Genomic DNA, 20605 nt, shown 5'->3' on the forward strand with positions numbered 1-20605 from the left:
TGGAACTTTTAGCAACAGCAGTCAGAGAAGAAAAAGAAATAAAAAGAATCCAAATGAGGAAAGAAGAAGTAAAACTGTCACTGTTTGCAGATGACATAACACTATACATAGAGAATCCTAAAGATGCTACCAGAAAACTACTAGAGCTAATCACTGAATTTGGTGAAGTAGTAGGGTACAAAATTAATGCACAGAAATCTCTTGCATTCCTATACACTAATGATGAAAAATCTGAAAGAGAAATTAAGGAAACACTCCCATTTACCACTGCAACAAAAAGAATAAAATACCTAGGAATAAACCTACTTAAGGAGACAAAAGATCTTTATGCAGACAACTCTAAGACACTGATGAAAGAAATTAAAGATGATACAAACAGATGGAGAGATAGACCATGTTCCTGGATTGGGAGAATCAACATTGTGAAAATGACTATAACGACACAAAACAATCTACAGATTCAGTGCAATCCCTATCAAACTATGAAGGCATTTTTACAGAACTAGAACAAAAAGTTTCACAATTTGTATGGAAACACAGAAGACCCTGAATAGCCAAAGCAATCTTGAGAAAGAAAAACAGAGCTGGAGGAATCTGGCTCCCGGACTTCAGACTATACTACAAAGCTACAGTAATCAAGACAGTATGGTACTGGAACAAAAACAGAAATATAGATCAATGTAACAGGATAGAAAGCCCAGAGATAAACCCACGCACATATAGTCACCTTATATTTGATAAAGGAGGCAAGAATATACAATGGAGAATATACAACCTCTTCAATAAGTGGTGCTGGGAAAACTGGACAGCTACATGTAAAAGAATGAAATTAGAACACTCCCTAACGCCATACACAAAAATAAACTCAAAATGGATTAAAGACCTAAATGTAAGGCCAGACACCATCAAACTCTTAAAGGAAGACATAGGCAGAACACTCTATGACATCAATCACAGCAAGATCCTTTTTGACCCACCTCCTAGAGAAATGCAAAGAAAAACAAAAATAAACAAATGGGACCTACTGAAACTTAAAAGCTTTTGCACAGTAAAGGAAACCACAAACAAGTCGAAAAGACAGCCCTTATAGTGGGAGAAAATATTTGCAAACAAAGCAACTGACAAAGGATTAATCTCCAAAATATACAAGCAGCTCAATATTAAAAAAACAAACAACCCAATCCAAAAATGGGCAGAAGACCTAAATAGACATTTCTCCAAAGAAGATATACTGATTGCCAACAAACACATGAAAGAATGCTCAACATCACTAATCATTAGAGAAATGCAAATCAAAACTACAGTGAGGTATCTCCTCACACCAGTCAGATGGCCATCATTAAAAAATCTACAAACAATAAATGCTGGAGAGGGTGTGGAGAAAAGGGAACACTCTTGCACTGTTTTTGGGAATGTAAATTGATACAGCCACTATGGAGAACAGTATGGAGGTTCCTTAAAACACTAAAAATAGAACTACCATATGACCCAGCAATCCCACTACTGGGCATATACCCTGAGAAAACCATCATTCAAAAAAAGAGTCATGTACCACAATGTTCATTGCAGCTCTATTTACAGTAGCCAGGACATGGAAGCGACCTAATTATCCATCGACAGACGAATGGATAAAGAAGATGTGGCACATATATACAATGGAATGTTACTCAGCCATAAAAAGAAACGAAATTGAGTTATTTGTAGTGAGGTGGATGGACCTAGAGTCTGTCATACAGAGTGAAGTAAGTCAGAAAGAGAAAAACAAATACCGTATGCTAATTCCATATATATGGAATCAAAAAAAAAAAAAAAGGTTCTGAAGAACCTAGGGGCAGGACAGGAATAAATGCGCAGACGTAGAGAATGGACTTGAGGACATGGGGATGGGGAAGGGTAAGCTGGGATGAAGTGAGAGAGTGGCATGGACATATATACACTACCAAATGCAAAATAGATAGCTAGTGGGAAGCAGCCGCATAGCACAGGGAGATCAGCTCGGTGCTTTGTGACCACCTAGAGGGGTGGGATAGGGAGGGTGGGAGGGAGACGCAAGAGGGAGGAGATATGGGTATATGTATATATATAGCTGATTCACTTTGTTATAAGGCAGAAGCTAACAAAGCATTGTAAAGCAATTATACTCCAATAAAAATGTCAAAAAAAAAAAAAAAGTTAGGCAGGTTCTCAATTTAAAAAAAAATCTAAACATAAATTTGTCATCCTGAGTAGAGCAAACGCTACAGGGAAGAAGACAAAGGGAATTAATATGAAACTAAGTCTGAATTGAAGGTGTCCTTGCTGATTTAAAAATAGGCACTTCCCTGCCAATGAAACAGAACATGTGAATATTCATTTGTTACCGTGATAATTAGTTCGCTTCCTTAAGAAAGTGCCACTAGCAGCTGTAATTGGCACAATTACCAGCTTAAAGTTTTCTCTTTCGTCTTCCATTTGAAAATTTAAAGAAGTTTGATTATCTGTACTAATCAGGCTGACAAGTGATATGTACAAAATATCTAGTTAGTCTGAAAAAGAAGTTTCAAGCCATATATACATCTGGTTTCAATGACCTGAAGTATTCATCTCAAGAAAGTTTACTTCTATCTGCCAGTTAATAATTCTTCTGGAGTATTTTTGATGAAATGAGAACCAGCCTCGGCTGTGTCAGATAGATGTTTACATCATGCTTCTCCCTTACACGTGCTTACAATCTGGTGGGAGAAATGATTTGCACAAATTTGTCACAAGCAGTACAAGGAAGCTTTTAACGGCTCAAGTGTATGACATCAGCTATTCAATTTGTGCTAGCTGGACAGCTTGTTTCCAACTAATTGGGAGGAAACAAACCATGGCTCTCCTGCCTTCTCATGCCCCGGGTCTTTTTACATCTGAGCCTACGGAGGCCCTGCTCTGGAAAGCTCAGCCAGATTCTAGAATCTGACTTTTCTGCACATGTTTTTTTTTTTCTGATGGCCTTTTCTTTCCAATTTTCTCCTGTCAAATTCCTTCTGATCACCCTGCACATTCCAAGAGGGGGCCAGCTTCTCCAGTAAGCCCTACTGGACCTTCCAGACCGAGTCAGCGTCCCCTCCATGTGCTTCTGCAGCGCCCTGGGTGAGCCCCTCCCATACCCACCCCACTGTACTGTAAGCACAGGCCCATTTGCCGCCCTCCTTCCTGATTGGACACAGAGCTATGTCCAAGCACTTAGCACAATGCGTGTTTCATGAAAGTAAGGGGGATGGATGAATTCAGTGAAAAGAATGAAGTAGAGTGCATCTGTTCTCTTCCAACCCCTAACAGAGAAGTAAGACTTACAGTGCTGTCTCTGGAGCTGAGATCTGGTGGTCATACACGGACTGCTGGGCACACACGCTGTGGTTTTGTCATTAGCAATCACACCTGGGATGGTGCTTCTAGCCCCCTCTCACCTTGGCCATTTCACGACCTCCTCTCTCACTCCCTCATATACCATCCATTCCTGAGTACAGGACAGTTTACTCTAAATCTCTCTCAAATGTCTCTACTTTTCTTATCACTTATAAAACATTCTAGTCCAAACTACTATCATCTCTCACTTGGACAAAAAGAAGTTTCACCCAAAATAATTCCCTCAACTCTGCTTTTACTTTCTTTTAGGCTTTTCTCTTCACTGAAGCCAGTGATAATCTGAAGACACAGATCAGGTCAGAGTAGTTTCCCTTCAGTGCCTTCCCACTGCTCTGAGAAGAAAGATCATGATCTTTAAGATCACTTATACCACGATGCTGAATCTGCCCTCCCCAGCCTCAGGTCCCACCAACTTCCGCTTTGTGCCATGCACTGAGCTACAACTGTATTCACTCAGTTCCTTCAGGATGCTAAGCTCTTTTCTAACTCGAAGGCTTTCTATCTGCACTTTTCTCTTCCATTAATCCTGTTTTTCTGTCCCACCTAGCTCACTCCATTCATTCCTGAGAGAACAGCTCAAATAATCTTCCAGGAGAGCTTTCTCTGTCCTCCTGATTAAGTCTGGTCTCTCTACTCTTCCAACACCTGTACTTTTCCTTCAGTATTACTCACTACGACTTGTAATCATATATTCACAGATGTTATATCGAATTAGTCTCTGTTTACCCTACCAGTTTAAAAGCACCCTAGAGATGAGGACCGCTTTGCTAAATGTATCCCTAATGACCATTGTAGGGCACAATGACATTGTAGGGCCTACTCCAAAAAATTTGTTGAACAAATTAATGAATTAAAACTGCAACAAAAAGCAAATTGAAGAATCATGAGTATAACAAACAGTAAGATTATGAGCTTTTAGTAATAACAAGGACAAGGGAGAAACAAGTTACTAGAGTATCATGCTGAGGGTAAAACTAAAGCATGCCCTCATATGATTTCCTTTTCCCCAAACATGATTGGAATGGTGAAGAATAACTGTTTTAAAAGAAACTGGCAAATGAACAGCAGACATAGCAGGTATATCAACATAAGAATTGATTGGGCACACATAGGGCTCAGTCTTCCGCTATACATTTTGCATTGAGAGCAAAGAGGGCAGAAGGTGAGCAAGACCTATTGGGCTAACATTGTGTGAATATGTGAAAGGAGATATCACAATGGAATAGCCCAGTAGGAAAATCAGACTCTTCCCCCTTTGTTAATAGATATTAATGTGAATGAGTTCATTTGCATTTTTTTCCAATTACACATATAAGCAGTATCATGTGAAAAAAAGATACAAATGAACTTATTTGCAAAACAGAGATAGACCCACAGACATAGAAAGCAAATTTATGGTTACCAAAGGGGAAGGAGGGGGAGGGATACGTTAGGAAGATGGGATTAACATATACACACCACTATATATAAAATAGATAACCAATAAGGACCTACTGTATAGCACAGGGAACTGTATTCAATATCTTGTAATAACCTATAAGGGAAAAGAATCTGAAAAAGAATGTATGTGTGTTTGTATATATATGTAACTGAATCACTGTGCTGCGCACCTGAATCTAACACATCATTGCAAATCAACTATACTTCATTAAAAAAAGGAAAAACAAAAAAATATAAAAAAGAAATTAATATGGATGAGATGAAAAATAATGATTGTAAATTTATTAAATCATCTAAAAACTGTATTTGGGTATGAGGAAGTTTATGAAAAGGAGGAAAAGCTGAGTAAATCAGGGAAACATTCATGACAGATGTTGGCCTTGATTATGGAGTGTGAGGTTCTTCCATGTGTGAGAAATAACTTGTATGAAGGCTTTGATGAGAATGTTTTCCTATTCTTACAACCTTAGAGAATTGGAAGATTAAAAGTATCTCCGTTACTTCAATTATCAGCTGCCACAAAGGCCTAGCCAAATACAGGTGACCAGGGCTAAGTTAACTGTCTCTTCCCAAGAAAATTAGGCATTTTTAAACTTAATAATTTCCCTAAAATATAAAAGGAAAGAATGCTTGGAGTGGACCAGCGAATAAAGGAGAAAGGGGCCAATTTTGGAAGATTGAGTATCTTACATTCAGCTTTTGAAATTTCTTGCCTGGAGTGTATCCAATATTTGAGGGCTTAAATATTACCTTTCCTATCTTTGGATTTTTTTATATGAATGATATATTATAATGTTGGTTGGTTCACGTTTTTTATTTCTCTGCTTGCAATCAATATTTGTTTAAATCTTTGTTTTCTTTGTTGTTTTTGTAATTGCTTCCTTCTCACCCCTTCATTTATAGCACCGAAACAAAGAGGTTGGTAACTTTGGGCCAAATTCTCCTAATTCTGATCCAGATTTGCAAAAATGAAACAAAGGCAACATTTGTCAGTTTTCTGGCAGAGATGCTTATGTTGGGCAATCATTTGTGTTGTTTTTGGAAAAGGAAGGCTAAAAATCTTATTTTCTCATTCCTACATAAAATAAATTCTGGACTGTATGACAACCTTCAATGCCAGCTCCAATGTGTAGAATTCCAGCAGTTGGATTTTTTTTCTGAAATGACTTCAAAATTCTGTGCTTCTGTTTGTTGCTTTATAAAAAAGCACCCATCTTCTTATTCAAAATTGCAAGTATTCTCCAGATTATCTGCTCCCTCCTTAAGCCAAATACATTGGTTCTGAAAGTCAGTTAGGATCAGTGTGGCTTAAAAGGACAGATCATGGGCCTTGTAGCTCTCTGCTGAATAAATCTATTCCTTTTTTCCTCCTCTTCCCCTCACTCCTCCATCAAAGTGTCCTCTGTTGCATTTTTTCCCACCCAACAATGATCCCCTGTGGATGTTGATTAGAATTTGGAAAACAAGAGCTGAACATGTACTTTGAATACCCTACTGCAAGTTTGAAAAGTGATTTGGCATGTTGGGCTGGTATCTCAACTTCCTTTGGAACTTGACCTTTGAAGTGAAGACGTTAGGATACCCGTTGGGTTATTCCTTCTGCAGTATAATGACTCTCAAGGAGCATTAAATTCTGACACTTCATAACAATAAGCTTCTCCATGCTCTATATAATTTACTTAGCTCCTTTGGTGCTAATAGGATCTAACCCCAATATGGTGCACAACATGGCTTCCTAGACAAACATAGGTCCAAGGCAAGGACATAGAATCTATGTTTTCTGCTGTGCTGCCTTGACAAAGCTGCTTTCTCCAGTGGTTTTTTCCTACTCTACTCTCTGCTTGGCTTATTTCTAGCATTCCCAATGGTGAAGTGATGCTGTTGCATTGCACTGTTTGTGTGGAAGAAATTCAGGAATGCACTCAGGAGGTACAAGTGTGAATTCATGTTAGTTCTAGAGACTAGCCAAATTTTAAAACTAGTTTTAGTTACAGAGACGTTGTTTTATATTACTGGAAAGTGTTTTTTTCTGCCTTCTAACTGAATACTAGTTGTAGAACTTCAGCTTTTCTTCAGTTAGATAGGAAAGATTCATTGGTTCTTGGGAGTCATCCTTTGCCAGGCATAGTGCTAATTTAGGCGTGGCAGAATCACAAGTGTGTTCTATGACACAAAGATACACTTAGAGCTTTCCAAACATGAAAATTTCTTATTTTTATTTGCTTTGGATAAGATAGATTATACTTTTCCAAGTGGGTGTGTGTATCAGACATCACAATCAATAGATTTCCAACGTAACAACAAACATGTTATTAAATAATGTAATAATGTATGCAAAATTCCCACTACCTAGTAGAAGCCTAAAATGGAAAGTCAGTCAACCATCTTTGTTTTCTAGGCTAGCTAGGAATTACAGAATAAAATGTGGGGAGGAAGTTATGAAGATACCTTTTCCTCCTTATAAAGATTCAAAAAGGAAAGCATTTTCAATTGCCTGCTATGAGATTGTGAGATTTTATAAGTATTCCCTATAGGCTTTAGGGGTTATTTTCTTATTTCCTGTTTAAATATTAGTTACAGAATACTAATTATACAATACCTATAGTTATATTTCACAAATAATGTAATTATAAATGTTGATAAATTGATTACCACTAATTATAATATTCTGATAGAAAACTAATTGTAAAACTGACTCTGTACTCTGAGAAAATGTAGATGGTAGTAGTTGCTACAGTCTATTTTTCTGCTCAAATAGCTGTACTTTTAATAATTTTATTCCAGAGTTTAAAGAAGCAGACTATATGTGTCATTTCTTTGCTTGTTTCATTTCTGTTAAGTTAATATTTTTGTGGTTAAATGTACTTCAAGCACTTTTTTCAAACTCATACAATTTGCTTTCGGGTTGAGGCAATTTCAAAACCCAGATAAGTGGCTGAAGCAGAAAGTTTTATCTTTGTTAGCAATAAATCAACAAATCCAATTAGGAAAATGCGTATCTACAAAAACTTGACAAGACGATATAGTCAGCTTTCAGTTTTATAGGATCAGCAACTTAAGGCAGGTACACATAAAGCAAGCTCAAATATATTATTCAAGAAATGGGCCATAAAATTCCATTGTTTAATCAGCAGAAAAGATTTGTCAAGGGGATAAATTGTTCTGTGGACCCTGCAGGTTTAATCTAAACCTGAATCTTGGTTTGTAGTGCACATGACAGCTTACCCTGAGGCCTGAAAGGATGAGCTCCCCTAGGACCACAGGTGAAGAAAATCTCTCATACAAGGTTGACTGCACCCACCGCTACCTTTTCCCTTAGAATAATACATAATTAGCTAATGACTTCTTCAAAGTAAAGATTGGTTTTACTGATAGAATATTTTTCTCTGAATTCTCTTGAAGTAATATATAATTTTATAAATCATAGTGACATAATTCAACTATTGGAAAATGTCTTTCAAAAATTTCGTAGTTGTATTTTTATAGTATTTACTTCACAACAGATATAATTTCAGTCCTGGGGAATGTGTTACAGTCCATGTTAAAAAAAAAAATGTGTTACAGTCCATGTGTTACAGTCCATGTTACAGTCCTGGGGAATGTGTTACAGTCCATGTAAAAGTAAATGACAAGGTCTAGAAAAAAAGAGGTGATTGATTTTAAGTTTTAACAAAGTTTTATTAAATAATAGGTTGGCATGCTAAGAGGGACTATGTAAAGAACATTAAAAATATTTGACCCTGTCAAGGCATTATGCTAAATTAATACATATTATAATTTTTAATGTGTGGTTACCCTGCAGTGCTTAACCTCTGTGAATATTGATCGTTTCATAGCAGAAGTTTTTAATCTTTATAGCTTAAAAGTTGCTAAACATGAATTAGGAGGAGGTGGCAGGGGGTGAGACTGAGGTGGGCTGATAACATATCTTTCTCCCATTCTTCTGGAATCATCTCCATTCAGTTTACTAGTCCAGGTAAGGGAGATCCTTTTGAGAACTGCCTCTAAAGAAATAAGGCATGCTAATATTTGACCCATGATGTGAAGTGTACACAGTTTTTGTTGTTGTTGTTCATGTAACAGATCTTATGAGCCCACCCTATAAACCAGGCAACTTTCTGAGTATGGGGGCTGAGACCAGTGAACCAAACAGACTAGTTCCATAAAATGGAGAAGAGGAAAGGCTGAGGTGAGCACATGTGACTCCTTGTCCTAAACCCACCAATTAGAGGAGTCAGTCCTCTTTCTTCAGGGTGGAGTGAACAGGGATCATGGAAAGAACTAAGAGCCAGCCAAAGTCAAGTGGGAGTCTCTTTTTGGAAACGTGGAGTGGAGAGATTGAGGCTCCCTCTGGCTTAAACTAGGCACAGTCAATATTAAAATGGGAACATTGTAGGAGAGATAACAGATTAACCTTATCTTTCATTTAGATTTCAGGGCGATATTTTCTGTGAAGATCTTTTGTAAATGGGCATCAGGGAAGGCTCTAGGAACACTAGAAGTAGTGACAGTCAAAATACTTAACACGTAGTTTGTCATGGGTACTGACTGGTCTGAGTGGACGCTGGCTATAAACTACCCTATGGTCACATCAAGGTATACTGGTGAGTCTTGTCACTGGGCACTGAGGAACTGAGGAAAGATCAAAGTAGAGAGTGACCAGGAATCTGGGGTAACTAAGTATAAAGTCATTCACTTTTGCTTTCTGACACCTGGCCTCAACATAATTCTGATTCTAATTTTAGTAAATTACATGATCAAGAATTACTTTTACTCTGAAATTAAAAAGATTGCATTCAACTTTTAAATTATTTGGAAACATAGTCACTTTCCCATACATTCTAGATATAACTTTTTATTTGGTAATGTATTAAATGTTTATTTAGCTCTTTGACTGACTGGAGTTTTGAGCTAGTGTCTAGCTGTGCAAGTAATCTTCAGTGTATATGCTTATTCTTCCTTTCAGTAATTTTTAATTTTTAAAGTATTTCGTTGTGTGATTTTATTATTTTTTATTTTGTATTATTTATGAAATGTTATAGAAGTTCTTGATACATTTTCAGTAATCTCACTTGATTTGTCATTATCATCAATGCTGGGTACTTTTAAGGCATTTTTAACTGAGGGCCAAGCCATTAAAATAAATGTATACAGTCAACTTTTAATTGTATCATGTAAAATATTGTGGCTATATATATTAAAATATTTTTCTAAAATGATTTTTATAATCTTATTTATAATTTTAATGTTTTCAAGAGCTGTCAAAAACATTCACTTTCATAATCAAAAAAATTTTGCATCAATTAAGGCTTTTGTACACATAAGCTTGATACATTGGATTACCTTTTTTTTTAGGTATGGCATAATTTCATTAAAATAAAATTGGAGAATTTTATAGTGAGCATACTTTTATTCAGTTGCATTGTTTTGAAAAATAGCACAACTGTGTTCCCAGCTATTGTTAAAATATATGTGTGCTTTAACTAAAAACTTAGAAACTTAGATATATTATAAGTCAATAACAAAAACACAATTTCCTTCTAAGCCTGTTGCTAACTAGATCTTGTTAAGGTGTATTGATCTAATTTAGTAGTATTGTACTTTCCTGCCCAGGAATCTCAGTGAAGATAAATAAAAAGGCAACTGCTAGATTTTTAATTAGAAAAATATATAATAATGACATTATTTTCTTGGTATATACACACACATCCATATACATATTTCAATTTTATAACCAAAGACACACAGCTTTGGATTTCACAGCTCATGTATTATTTATTAATTCAAAATTCAGTATCTAATGATTTATTCATTTAAAGTTTTATACCATGATAATATATTATAGATTAATTTTTGCAACCTATATTTTTAAATACTAGAAATTGTGATCTTTTATATTAAAATATCTAACTTGCTAAATTATAAGAACTGGAGATGTGTAATACAACATGGAACAAACCTCATTTTTCAGAAATATTCACAAAATACCCAAATTGTTACCTGCAATTTAACTGACTTAATTTAGAAGGGTGAAGCGTTAATTCTGCTCTACTCAGCACACTCGTACTTCCAAGAAGACAGAATTTACGAGGATAACACTGGCACAGAACCCACCCATAGCTTAATTGTCCACTGTGATTTGAGTGGATAAGTTTAAGCTACACATCAGTGTCATAAGATTAAAATGATTGGTTCATATGTAGTGTAAATTAAGCTTTCAACCTTTACCACTGGAAAAGGTGGTTTGCATTTTGGGTTTTTTAAATTTTGGACCTCTCCAGTCCTACCAGTATGTACTATCATCATGTTCCATTTTTCTTTCATTAAGTGAGAAAAAAGAAGGGGATGGGTCAGAATGGCTTTGGAGACTCCTGGCACTTATGTGAGTATGTCTCCAAAGCCTGTAACTCAGATTCTCTCCAGAGTTCACAGAACCCCTATAGAAGATAGTTATGCAGTAATTCTGTCCCTAGCTACAGGAGCCAATATGGTTAGGAATATAGGCTTTGGCATCACATATGGATTCAATGCCTCCTTTTAGCACTTACAATCTGTGTGAATTAGGTAGGTTAATTAATGTTCCTCTGCTTCAGTTTCCTTAGTTTAAAAAAGAAATTTTAATGGTCTTTAAGATATAGGCAGTAATACCTATAAAACCCTGTCACAATAGTTACTATCTCTCAAATGTTGGATAACAGAATGTGGACATTCAGAAATGATCTTCGTTAAGAGTTTGTTTGTTATCATAAACAAGTTCAGCTTCTTTCTGATCACTTGATTTTTTACCAAAGCAAATTAACTATAACCACCTTTGTGATAGTTGCGTACTCATTATTTCTGAAAGTATGACTTGAGTCTATGCCTTTTAAAGAAGGAATGACACATTCTTTACTGAATGAAGTTAAATGAAATTGATCTCAAAATTTCCTTTCTTTTCCTAATTTCAAAAAGTTAAGATACTGAACTTTAAGGTTGAGAAATGTTTTTATGCTCAAAATTGTTTAAATCATGTCCTGGAGTAGAATGAGAGTTAGAAATAATGTGCCTTTATGGTGATTAGTACACATTAAACAGTCCTTTATTTAGATGCCAAGTAGTACTGCCATGTCACAACTCTTTGAAAATGAGTAAGTTGGAGTTTTGTATGCTACTGAGATTATAGCATCCTTGGATATTACTTTTTCTGAATCCAAATTGCAACACGTTTGGGGTTAAATTATGCCCCCCCACAAAGATATGTTGGAGTCCTAACCTTCAAAGTCATTTTTGCCAGTAAAATAACATATTCACAGACTCTGGGGATTAGGATGTTGACATCTTTGGAGGGCCATTATTCAGTCTACATACCAATAGTAGTATATTTGTAAAACATGTTGCTCTAACTAGCAAATCTTAAACTTTCAAAAGCTGATTTTTTGAAATTGTTCCTACAGAAACAGCTGGGAAAAAAATCCTACGGATTTGATACAGCTGCTACATCTTTGCTATGATAATCCATTCATTTATTCAGAAAATATTTATTAAATACCTATTGTGTTCCAGGCACTATTTAGATTTCTCCCTCATGGAGTTTACATATTAGTTGAGGAGGGAGGCTATAGTAAGTAAACAAATAAATAAGTGCTATAGTGTCAGGTCCTGAGAAGTGGTCTAAGAGAAGAAATAAAGATGAATGAACTGATACTGATGGATTGCTATTTTGGATGGGACATTTCTCTGCAGGGAAGAAGCAAAGTTGAATACTTGGGTGTAGATTTTTCTGGGGAGAAAAATTTCTAGTAGGTGGTTGTTTGAATCAAAGACATACTGTTCTTAAGTGAATAATAATACATTAACTCTTAATTGAAAAAAAGAAATTTCTCTTAATCAGTTATCATGACTAATATAACCTAAGGGGTCCCGTATCCTGACACAAAATAGCAAATGATGCCGCTGTCTCACATGTGCTATGTGGCAACAGACTCACTTGAGGCCTATGACCTCGGATAGAATCAGCTCCATAACCTTCAAAAGGGGTAGCGCTCAAGGTCATCAAATTCTTTACTCACTGAGGTGGAGATCAGATGCATGTGGCCAAAATTAAAAATATTCTACCCCCCATCTCTCTCTTTATATATATAATTCTTTCTATATAACTATACATATAATTTCTATATCTAGAAGAATAGATGGTTGACTTATTCTTGTATGTGAAAAGGGAAAATTAATTACCTATGAAATTTATACTCTTATTATTCAACTATTGGTTGATATATAGCTGTAATATATTAGATGTTACAAAAGTTAATGTATATCTGGTTCGATAGAGAGGCACTCAAATAAACCAAGACTTTAAATTACATGGTATATCATTTTGGAAAGTAAGGATTAGCAAAAGGCCTACAATCCATTCTCTCCCTTTACCAGATTATCCAAGGAAAGAAAAAGAAAAAGGCAACCTGCCAAATCACCTGGCAACACACTAATGGTATTTGCTGATGGAAGAGTTGCTAACTTTGAAGTGATTTTAGCAGAATGCATCTGGTCTTTCTAGATTTACTGATGATAAACAAATCTGAAATCTGTGGATTGGTTGCATGTATCATCTGTTATGTCAGTATCAGAGCATAAAATTGAGATGCTTGACATAGGCAGAATAATGCCCCCCCAATGACGTCTACGTGCTAATTCTTGGAAACCTTGAATATGTCACCTTACATGGCAATGAGGAATTAAGGTTCCAGATGGCATTAAAGTTTCTAGTCAGCTGACCTTAAAATAGGGAGATTATCCTGGATTATCTGCATATACCCAGTGTAATAACAAGGATCCTTAAAAGTGGAAAAGGGACGCAGAAAAGGTGAGAGTAATACAATGTGAGAAGGACTCCACCCACTGTTTCTGCTTTTGAAGACGTAGCAAGGAGGTCACAAGCCAAGGCATACGGTTGACTTCTAGAACCTGGAAGAAGCAAGGAAATTGGTTTTTCCTTAGAGCCCCTAGAAGGGAATGCAGCCCTGTCAAACCTTGATTTTATCCCAGTGAGACCCACCTGGGATTTCTAATCTACAGAACTGTAAGATAATAAATTTCTGCTATTTTAAGGCCTTAGGTTTGTGGTGATGCATCCACAGAGATGAATATAATATTGTGTGATCAAAATGACTTATTTTGTGTAAGTGATCATACGTACAGCCCTTAGAGAACTCATTTGCTAAATCAGATTTAGCCAGACTATGTCCTGATGCAGCAAAAAGCACCTTATGAGCTGTATTGGTGATCCATTATTTTTTGCTTTATTTCTGCCTCATGGATACTTGTATCCTTGACATCTATAGTAAAGTGTGATACTGTCTAAAATCTCTTATTCCTGTGAGTCTGACTTAGGAAACCATTTCTTTGAATATTCTTATTGCCTATTTTTTCTAAATGAAACCATCAATGGTATATTATTTTTCAATTCAATAAATGTTTAAGAAGATACCATATCTCAGTACAGATTAGATGGTATATAAATGCATAATAACTGAATGAAATAATTACTATATCAAAGAACTTACAATCTACTTGAATCATCTCAATTACATCTGAATAGATATCAGAACACCATTTGAAGGCTTATCTTCCCTCCACACAAGATGAGAATCAAAAGTATCTGTGCTGGGACTTCCCTGGTGGCACAGTGGTTAAGAATCTGCTTGCCAATGCAGGTGACACGGGTTCGAGCCCTGGTTAGGGACAATCCCACATGCCGCGGGGCAACTAAGCCGGCGTGCCACAACTACTGAAGCCCAAGCGCTAGAACCTGTGCTCCGCAACAAGAGAAGCCGCTGCAATGAGAAGCCCATGCACCTCAACGAAGAGTAGCCCCCGGAAGAGTAGCCCCAGCTCGCCGCAACTAGAGAAAGCCAGAAAGCCTGCATGCAGCAGCGAAGACCCCATGCGGCCAAAAAAAAAGAAAAAAAAAAAAGAAAGAAAAGAAAAGTATCTGTGTTGATCTCAAGAAAATCCAACAAAAATTTTCATACCTCTACAGTACTGTGGAGAGACCTTGAGTCCTATTACTGAAAAAAAGAAAATCAGTCAGTTCTGGGGAGTGGTTTGAGCAGAAAAGAAGATGCTAAGATAAGTTGCTTTATTCTTTGTGAACCTAAGGGAATTTTATACATGGTATACACAGTCTTCAAGAGCTGTTTGTTGAGAGTAATTGAGTCATCACAGAAGCCAGATAGGGAAAATAATTAAGTCTGATCCATCATGCTCTGCTTCTGTCCCCTCTATTGATGTAGCAGCAATAACGCCAACTCAATAAGGTGAAAGGTTCAAACCTGTCAAGTCAAGAATAAACAAACACATGATCTAGATCATTACTATAACAGGAAAAAATTGGAAAAGCTGGCTTAGACATTGCTATTATACTTTAGTACGTAACTGTAGCTTCAATTTTGAGAAGATTTATGTTGTGATGCTTCACACACAATCACTACAAAAGTCTAGGTTGAAATAGCAAGGAGGACCAAAGTAAAAATAAGAAAATCTCTGGATTGAGGAAATTAAACTTGTCTAAGAGTCCTGACAATTATCAGGGATTAATATCTGATTAACTTTCTGTAAACTAGAACTGAAAACAACTTAAATAATTAACAGATTATTGATTGATGTTATACAAGATTACTTAATGTATGTAATGATTACCTAAAAACAAAAGTAATAATTTCAGAAATGTGCCAAATTTTATTATATCAACTCAGAGCTTTATTATTTTATTGTCTATTATTGTTCCTGTTTCACTTGAAAAATAAAGGAAATCCACAGTGAATTGAATACACACTTCAAAAGGCACTTTGATGTGAGGACGATGATAATAAAAATAATGATGGCCAGCACTTATTGAGTACTTACTATATGTCAGACACTGCATGCTCTTTGACTACCTGCATTATCTCACTTACCTCTTCCAACAACCTAATGAAGTTGGTCTTTTACAGCCCTTATTTATATGAGGAAATTAAAGTCAAGAAAGATTAGGTTACTTGGCTTGATAATACATGCAGTACATAGAGAACCTCAAATTGGAATCCATGCCTATGACATAGTACATGCATTTAACAGCAATCTAGGTAACTTCTCACTGATACTTCCTTCTTTATTTACCTGTTCTGTCCATCTGGAAAATGTCAGTTCATTTAATACTCAGATCAAAGGTCGTTACCCATTAGAATATTTCTCTGACTATTCTAGGCATAGTCTAATGCACCATCCTTTTGCTAATCTATAGAAAACATTAAAAAGTTGTTTAATTTTAAGCTTTTCTATAACTGAGAGCATTATTTGATAGAAGTTCTTTCATGAACTGATAAGTATAGGATTACTGATAATATGCAATTTACAATCAGAATGGGAATAGCCAAACATTACTTAACACAAGAACATTGAAAACACTTAATAATTTCAAGGGACTTGCAGGCATCAGAATGGATGTAGAAACGCAACGAATGTCCAGACAGTTAGATTTGCCTACTGAACTTGCTTATTGTCCTGACTCTATTGAGAATTTCCCAATTTAAACATCACTTCACTTTTTCTTCTTCACTTTCAATGTGTTAATTCTAATAGCTGCCTCTCCCCAACACCATCCTTTCTCTCTCCCCTTCCCTCCCCTCCTCTCTTTCTTCATAACTCTCCCTTCTCAGAGGTCACTAACAGTTTGCTTTCTTAAGCAAATTGTTAAAAGATTAAATTTGTCTTCAGCATATTCTTCTCCCATAGCCCACACTAAATAACATATTGACCTTGCAGTTCACTCTAACTACCAGTAAAATGTCAAGGTTGAAAGTATAAACTAATTAATATAATTAACTTACAGGTATCCTAAGAGTACGGGAAAATCACTTTCATCACAGTTGTAATGGAGCCACTGGGATGATTTCCGGCAATGGCCAGCAGTGAGCACCCCTGGCAAGCTTTGGTGAGTATGCCTGGCTCTAAGGTCAATCTCACACTGGAAATTTTAAATACTTCAAGTTCTTTCAATACATAAAATAATACAATGCTAATTAAAGTAAAATGAAAATATATTGTATGTGCTGGCATGACATATCTGTGAGTGAGTAGGAAGATACCCATCATCCTTGAAGGACTGTATTTTCCTGACACATGGTTGCTTGGGTATATGCCCTGAGATGTTTAGAACATCAGTTATGTCTGGGTGCTACTGTCGCATGCAAACGGTGAACGATTAGACAGAGCAATCTACAAAAGTCAAAATCCAATGAACTAGGTCTGTTTCCCTGACTATTCTGGGACCATTTTCTGTGCAGGACAGTGTTTTGGTTGTTTATAATGATTGTGTTTACTCTCACTGACAAGTGATAGCCTTTTGTGTAGAGGTATAACCAGTCCCTAATGTACTTTCGGCATTTCCAGCCAGAAACGTTTATTATTGGAGATATGCTCACCCACAGCTCAGTATCTCTTTGCTGATAACTTCTGCTATGCCTCCTATTTCCTAGCATGAAATTACAACCTTTGGGAGTCCTCATGTTCCTTTATATTATGATGTGATGGCAAAGACAGAACAGGATAGCCTCAGGAGGATATCTCTGAGAAACTTGAAATAACTGACACGATGTGACATCCCAGTACGTTACTGAGGATCTAAACAAAACCTGTGAAGTGTCTTTAACCATTTATTCATTATTATTAAAATTGTGGGACTTCCCTGGTGGCGCAGTGGTTAAGAATCGCCTGCCAATGCAAGGGACACGGGTTCGAGCCCTGGTCCAGCAAGATCCCACATGCCGCGGAGCAACTAAGCCCGCGCACCACAACTACTGATTCTGTGCTCTAGAGCTCGGGAGCCACAACTACTGAGCCCACGTGCCACAACTACTGAAACCCACATGCCTAGAGCCCATGCTCCGCAACAAGAGAAGCCACTGCAATGAGAAACCCTCGCACCACAACGAAGAGTAGCCCCCGCTTGCTGCAACTGGAGAAAGTCTGCGCACAGCAATGAAGATCCAACGCAGCCAAAAATAAATTAATTAATTATTTTTTAAAAAAAGTATTTACATTTTTTATTAAAAAAAAAAGTTATGAACAACTTTCCTGAACTTGATTCTTTAAAATTAAATCATTCTAATTTCTTCCCTCAAAATCTTTTAACCTAATCCTCAGGGCTATTAACATGCCCAGTTAGGCAGTTATGACATTAATATAACTAAAAATAAGAGCAGAGTTTGAGTGAAGGAGTTGCATTTTATTAACATTATGCTATAACTTCATCACCCAGTTGTAGTAACAGCAAGCAAGTTGTTGTTCAGAACTGGCACAGATACTCAGTTGCCCTGTTGGAGTTCAGCTCCTTAAACCCAGGCTGACATTTGCAGTTGCTTAAAGTGATTTTAGACCAAACTTCCTTCAAGGGCATATTTTTCTGTAAAGTTGGGTATTTCAGCTTAGCATAATGCTTTTTGTAAGACTTTCTGTAATGTTCTATTATAAAAGAATGGTAACATGGCAACTGTGGCTTTTGAAACCAGTTCCATATAAATATACAAATTAGATTCTCATGTGTTTGTGTGTGTGTATATATGTATAACATATCTGTTCTATATATAATATATAATATAATAAGTATGATAGCAAATCATATAACTGATCACGTTTCAGTTCTATATATAGTATATATAATATCTGTTCTATATATAACATATATATAATATATACATTATATATATAATATGTGTGGAATTTATTTTATATATAATATATAAATATAATGTATCAAATCATATAACTGAACACAAGGTCGAGAAAACACTAGAAAATGAGAAAACATCGAAATCAATTTTTTAAATGGTAGGCTACGTATTTCTCTCCTAGAGCCGCCGTAACAAGGAAGCACAGAGCGCCTTAGAAATCAGAAATCTGTCTCACGCTTCTGGAGGCTAGATGTCTGCAGTCTAGGTATCAGCAGGGCTGTGCTCCCTCTGAAGCCAGTGGAAGGTGGCTCCTCCCTTGTGTTTTCCGCAGCTGCAGCAGCGTGCTCCTGGGCTTGCGGCAGCTTAGCTCCAGTCTTCACAGGGTATCTCCTTGCATCCCTCCACAGTCTTCCCTCTGGATATGTCGGTCTCTGTATCCAAATTGCTTTTTATAAAGGACACCAGTCATATTGGATTAGAATCCACTCTTAACGACCTTTTTTTAACTTCATTACCTCTGTAAAGATCTCACTTCCAAATAAGGCCACATTTTGAGGAATTGGGAGTTAGGGCTTCAGCCTACATTTTTTTTAGGAAGAATACAGTTCAACCCATAGCAGGTTACAAATATTTTTATTTTAATTCGTAAATTTTCCAAGATTTCTCCTTAGAAGCCTATGCAGTTTGCCTTTTTGTGACACAACGCTTTATTATCGGGTTCCATTGATATAACATTTCTGCTTTTTGTGAAATATTGGAATTCCCTCTGTTCATAGCTAAAAGATTTATTATACCTAGCTTTGTTCCACAGATAAGGTTTGAGGCAAAATTGAATCATATGATAGTGATTTATTAGAATTCAATTATGATTGTTGTTTTATGTAAGTCTCTGTCTAAAGGAAGGCAAATAAATTACTTTTGCCTAAGAATTTTGCTCAACATAGATTGTTGTTTTCCACATTATATTGTTTTTCAAATGCTTTCACAAACAGTGTTTTCCTTTCACGTCAGGTGTCTACTGTGTTATTCCAGTTCTATTTCTGGATGACGGTGGAGGTTTCAGGGCATGAGAATAGCTTGTTTGACTTATCAAATTTTCAGTTGCTATGGAAAATTATCTTTGTCCTTTCTTTGCCGGTGAAGCATAGCACTGAATGCGGGGAATGAACACACAGGTGTTCAGGTGTCGTTGTCTAAGAACTGGTGCAGGATCACGAGGTAGAGCATTTCCATATTGGGAATTTCAAAATAGTAGCTTGAACTTTATATTTCAGTGAACTTAGCACACAGCTTTTATTGAGAAATAAATGAGTTGTTTTTTTTTTTTTTTAAATAAATGTCTTCCTAGTTTTCTAATAAAAGATTGTGTCACGATTTAGGTTGCCAATGCTGTGATGGCACTTACCATGCAGGACCTTTAAGAAGGCATCCGCTTGGTTTAGCACTTGAAAAAGATGGTAGAGAATTCAGGATTGGGCAGAGGAAGCAGGTGAACTGTGATGCAGACCCAAGACAGTCTTGGTTAACTCCATGGAAAGTTCTGGAGGTAGAATGGCCCCTCAGAGTTGTCCCTAGTTGGGCTGAGCTGGCCAGGCCAAAGTCATCTTTCAGAGATCAGTCATTAGATGTGAGCCATGGGGAGAAAGGCTGCCATCTTGGGGAGACAGCCTTCTCCAGCTGAGGCAATCCCTGAAGGAGGTGACAGCTGACAGATACCTGTGCAGAGCCCACCCAACAACTGGGCACCTGGGCAGCACATCACGGTGTGCACCACAGGGAAAAGAATCATATACTAATTTTGAGATGGGCTTTCAACCATACACTGCGGGCTATGTACCAGTAATGTGGATCTACACAAGCTATAAAAAATTTTTTTTAAGTTTTATTCATTGCATAACAATTTAAAAAACCCTAAGCTTACTTTTTTTTGGTTTTCATTTTCCTTATTAATCTTACTGAGACATCACATGACTGAACATTGCTTCACTTTCATTGTAACTTGAATTAGAGAACATTAACGTCGGGATGTTTCTACCCAAAATTGCTAATCCTGTAAATCATCATCCTGATCTGATGTACATCATCTTGAT

General features: G+C 36.5%; 1 protein-coding gene across 1 annotated transcript in view; it reads left to right on the top strand.

Annotated features, from left to right (window-relative positions):
- The window catches only part of MSR1 (macrophage scavenger receptor 1), a 369659-nt gene that overhangs the window by 133914 nt on the left and 215140 nt on the right, over positions 1-20605 (top strand). Inside the window, exon 4 of the mRNA XM_068532055.1 lies at positions 16676-16777. The gene's annotated coding sequence lies outside the window, so the exon portion shown is untranslated. The remainder of the gene's footprint in view (positions 1-16675; positions 16778-20605) is intronic.

This window comes from Eschrichtius robustus, chromosome 21, assembly GCF_028021215.1.
Source record: "Eschrichtius robustus isolate mEscRob2 chromosome 21, mEscRob2.pri, whole genome shotgun sequence".
Taxonomy (NCBI): Eukaryota; Metazoa; Chordata; class Mammalia; order Artiodactyla; family Eschrichtiidae; genus Eschrichtius; species Eschrichtius robustus.